Here is a 5,264-nt window from a genome sequence, read left to right on the forward strand (position 1 = left end):
TCTTTTCCAATGAATCAGCTCTTTGCATCAGGTGGCCAGAGTACTGGAGCTTCAACTTCAGCATCAGTCTTTCCAATAAATATTCAGGGTTACTTTCCTTTAGGATTGACTGGTTTGATCTCTTTGCTGTCCAAGGGACTCTCAAGAGTCTTATCCGGTACCACAGTTAGAAAGCATCAATTCTTCAGCGCTCAGCCGTCTCACATCCGTACATGACTATCGGAAAAACCATAGCTTTAAATATATGGACCTTTGCGCCGCGGGGGACAAAGGGCGGGTGGATCACTGGGGAGGGGGCAGGGCGCGGCCAGGCCAGGCTCGGGGGCTCCGCATGCTGCAGCTGCCCCCGGGCTCCCCCGCTGCCGCCCTCGCCGCGGAGCCACGCGGAGCCGAGCTCACGAGCTAACCAGCGGCCTGGAGCCAGCGGGAGGCAGCGGCACAGGGAGGGGCCCGACGCACGCACGTGGCCCCGGCAGCCGCCGTGGCGGACAGCGGCCCCGGCCCCCGAACCGGGGAGTGGCGGCCCAGGGCCCCGCGTCTACTTTCAGAGCCCCCCTGGGGCTGCAGGCGAGGGCCCGGGCGGCTCGGACAACAAGGACCCAGTGAGGCCCCAAGGGAAGGTCACGGTCAAGTACGACCGCAAGGAGCTACGGAAGCGCCTCATCCTGGAGGAGTGGGTCCTGGAGCAGCTCACTCACCTCTACGACTGCCAGGAAGAGGAGATCCCAGAGCTGGAAATCGACGGGGATGAACTCCCGGTCACAGAGAGCGATAATACCCGGGCTGCCAGGGTCAAGGAGCTGCTGGTTGACTGTTACAAACCCACTGAGGCCTTCATCTCTGACCTGCTGGACAAGATCCGGGGCATGCAGAAGCTGAGCACACCCCAGAAGAAGTAAGGGTCCTCGACCCAGCTGAGCGGTGGCTCCACAGGACAATCGCTGCCCACCCCCCCCCCCCCCCCGACCTCATAGCAACAGCAATACCAGGGAGCCCTGCGGTCAGGCCTGGTGCCACGAGCAGGGCTCCCCGTGCCCCTGCCCCAGGGGCCTCTTCCCTGCCCCCTCCATTTTCCATTTTTGGGGTTTTTTATTATTATTAAACTGATGGGACTTTTTGTGTTTTTATATTGACTGTGGCGCGGGCCCTTTAATAAAGCTAGGATACGCCTTTGGTGCAGTTAAAAAAAATAAATACATGGACCTTTGTCAGACTTTTCTACCTACTGGGATCAAATGCAGATATTTAAATTTGAGTTGTAGGAGGGAGAAGTTGACACCAAAATTATACATTAAAGGATTAAAAATTTTAAAAAAAATTGTAAAACCACCTTCTTGCAAAGCCACAGCAGTGCTTTTCCAACTTGGATGATATCACAACCAACAGGAGAAAGTATTCAACACATACACACCCTCCCAATCCACCTCCCTATTTTAGATACAGCAGAATCTAAAATCACCAAGGTGAGCCCAGAAATCAGCTGTTTCAACAGGCACCCCGGGCAGTTTTGATGAAGTTGTCTATGGACCACCCTTGGAAAAATCCTGACCTACACAACTGATATTAGTGTACTATTAATTTAACATCTGCCATACAGAGGTCTCTCATAGCTGATGTGTCTCTGTTAATGGAATTACTCAAAAATACACTGGTCCTTCCTTCCCACCTGCAACCACAGATTGCTTTCTCACATGGGTTCACAATTAAGCTCCTTTGGATTTTTTTCTTCTTCTTTTTGGCCATGCTGCCACGTGGCTCATGAGATCTTAGTTCCCTGACCAGGGACTGAACGTAGGCCCTTAGCAGTGAAAGTTCGGAGTCCTAACCCCTGGATTGCCAGGGAATTCCTTCCTTTGGACTTTTTCTCCATCATCAGCTTCTCATGACTCACCAGCAGACAACCTCCAGATTCCAACTAAAAGTCTTTCCTCAGTTTCCAGTCTTTCAGCTTCCCCCATCAGACTCCACAAACTAATAAGTCACTTCCTTAAAATAAATCTCTCTATATATACATCCCATTCTCTTTGAGAACTCTAATATAGGTATTAAAACTCAAGTATCTTTTCCATCCTAGAGTAACCTGTGCTTTAAACCACAAAGATTTCCCAGAAATAGTCAGCTATGGACACATGTGGTGAAAATATAATACCTGGAAATTATAATAAAAATATTCCCATGACAATATCATCAAAAAGTATGAACTACATAGAGATAATCTATATTGTACATCTGCATCCACAAATGTGCAAGGCCTAAACTCTGAACACTGTAAAACACTGCTGAGAAAAATTAAAGCAGGCCTAAATAAATGAAGGGGTATATCATCCTCCATGGTCAGAGGACTCAGTATTGTGAAGATGTCTATTCTTCCCAAACTGAGATTCCTTCAATCCCAATAAAAACCCAAATGTTCTTTTTTTAAAAAATAAATTGATGAGATTATTCTAAAAGTCATTGAAAATGCAAAGGCCTTAGTCTACAATGGAGAAGAAAATGGCAATCCACTCCAGTACTATTGCCTGGTAAATCCCATGGACAGAGGAGCCTGGTAGGCTACAGCCCATGGGGTCACAAAGAGCCGGACATGACTGAGCGACTTCACTTTCACTTTCACTTTAGTCTACAAAAAGCAACTGTGAAAAGAAGGAAAATGTTGGCGGATAAGCACTTTCTTATTTCAAAACTCATAAATCTATAGTAACCAAGGCACTGTGGTAGTGGGATGAAGGTAGGAATGTATATCAAAGGAACAAAATTAAAATTCCAGAAATAGACCCACACATACATGGGCAACTGATTTTCAACAAAGCTACAAAGGCACTTCAGTGGAAAAAGGAGTCTATTCAACAAATGGAACTTGACAAGTGGATAGCAATATGCACAAATATAGACTGTGATCGATGGGGCTTCCCAGGTGGCACTAGTGGTGAAGAATCCACGTGCCAATGCAGGAGATGCAAGGGATGCAGATTCGATCCCTGGGTAGAGAAGATTCCTTGAAGGAGGAAATGGCATCCAACTCCAGTATTCTTGCCTGGGAAATCCCACAGGCAGAAAAGCCTAACAAGCTATGGTCCACTGGGGTCGCAGGACACAACTGAGCATCTGAGTGTGAACTTTGATCTATATAATGCACTACATACAAAAGGTAACTCAAAAAGAATCCCTGATGTGAACATAAAAGCTAAAACTATTCTAAAACTCTAGAAAAATACAGTAGAAAATTCTTGTGACCTTATGTTTGGTAAAGATTTCTTAGATATGACATCAAAAGCAAAATCAAACCATAAATGAACAAATTGATGCACTGAATTTCCACAAAATTAAAACTTATGTTCTTCTAAGAACACCGTTGAGAGAATAAAAAGACAAGCCATTGAATGAATGAGAGAAAATATTTGTGATTTGCAGATTTGTTATCCAGAATTAAAAATCTCACAAAGACACTTCAATAAATAAGTGAACAAAAGATTTGAACAGATATTTCACCTAAGATATACACCTGTCAAACAAGCACATGAAAAGATGCTCATCATCATCAGTCATTAGGAAAATACAAATGAAAACTTATGAGAAATCACTACACCCCTATGCTGCTGCTGCTGCTGCTAAGTCACTTCAGTCGTGTCCGACTCTGTGCAACCCCATAGACGGCAGCCCACCAGGCTCCCCCGTCCCTGGGATTCTCCAGGCAAGAACACTGAAGTGGGTTGCCATTTCCTTCTCCAATGCCTGAAAATGAAAAGTGAAAGTGAAGTCGCTCAGTCATGTCCAACTCTTAGTGACCCCATGGACTGCAGCCCACCAGGCTCCTCCGTCCATGGGATTTTCCAGGCAAGAGTACTGGAGTGGGGTGCCATTGCCTACTCCGAACCATTGTGCTTGTAAGTACTTACATAGAAAGAGAAAATATATGTCCCAGGAAAGAATTATATATACAAATGTTCATAGAAGGTTTATTTCCAAAAGCCCCAAATTGGGAATAACCCAAATATCCATTAACAGGTGAATGGACAGAATAAATTGTTATATATCCAAATAATGGGATAGTTCCACATTACAGGAAACAAAAGCTAATCTATAGTGACAAAAGTCAGTGGATACCTATGAATGAGGTAGGTTGAAGTAGAGAAAGAGGCAGAGGAGAGCTTAGTGGGCATATTACCAAGGAGCACAAGGAAGCCTATTGAGATGATAGATATGTTCATTATCTTGACTGTAGTATTAGATTCACAGGTGCATACATATATCAAAACAGAGCATATATTTTAAATATCCACAGTATTATTGTACGTTGACCTTACCTCAATAAAACATTTGAAATATATTTATATATTCATAATTCTCTGATGCAATTAATCAGGTGAAAAATTCCTACAATTGTGCTCTTGTGGTATTAACACATCCACATTATATCTTATCAAATGGGGTATGCTCCATATAAACAAAATAATCATATGCAATAAAATATACCCAAATATTTAGGGTAAGTTGATGTTCATTTCTTTCTGAAGTATAGAAATAAAAATATTACATCCCACAGAAATCATATTGATATTTAGCAGAATTGGTTATTTCAGGGAATGTGGCTGAGTATCATTATGTTAGGACAAACTCTAAAGCAAAACTGCTTACTTTTAAGTAATAAATTCTATGGCTGACATTCTAAACCAGCACTTGGAAGTTGTCTGTTTTTCTAAAAACATGTCATTATAAAAGGGAATAAAACCAATTTGCAACAGGGAACAATCTACATTACAATGTCAAATTGTTAGGAAGATCTAACAACTGCATATTTGCATACCCATCTGAGATACACAAGGGAATCACTGATTATTATTATTTATATGGTATGTTTATTTATTTAATTTAACTATATTTATTACAAATGAATGTTAAAGATAAACTGCCTTCCCAATTGGACAATCCATTGCTTCTTATCACAAAGAAAAAGTCTTCTCTCAGATGGGCCTCAAGAGTTACTAAAAAGCATGTAGCAGCTGATGGAATGAAATCCCACCTGCCAAACTCATTTCCATGATGAGATCAAAGTAGCTACTTTTAGTCTAGTTTGTGAACCTTACAGAGATAGCCCACAACGTGCTTTTATCAGATCTATGAACTCACTTGAGTCAGGCGTCATATCCAACTGAAGATGTGAATTGCTGGGGTCTCCTGAGGACCACTGCCCTTGAACCTGGAGTAGAAGCTCTATCAGTCAACAGGACACTGATCCTCAGAAGCTGTCTCCTTCAGACACCTGA

At 42.9% G+C, this 5,264-nt stretch overlaps 1 pseudogene; it reads left to right on the plus strand.

Moving 5' to 3' along the window:
• Positions 1-229: 229 nt before the first annotated feature.
• LOC511130 (protein phosphatase 1 regulatory subunit 14B-like) lies at positions 230-967 on the plus strand (annotated as a pseudogene).
• Positions 968-5,264: the final 4,297 nt, after the last annotated feature.

Source organism: Bos taurus, chromosome X, assembly GCF_002263795.3.
Source record: "Bos taurus isolate L1 Dominette 01449 registration number 42190680 breed Hereford chromosome X, ARS-UCD2.0, whole genome shotgun sequence".
NCBI lineage: Eukaryota > Metazoa > Chordata > Mammalia > Artiodactyla > Bovidae > Bos > Bos taurus.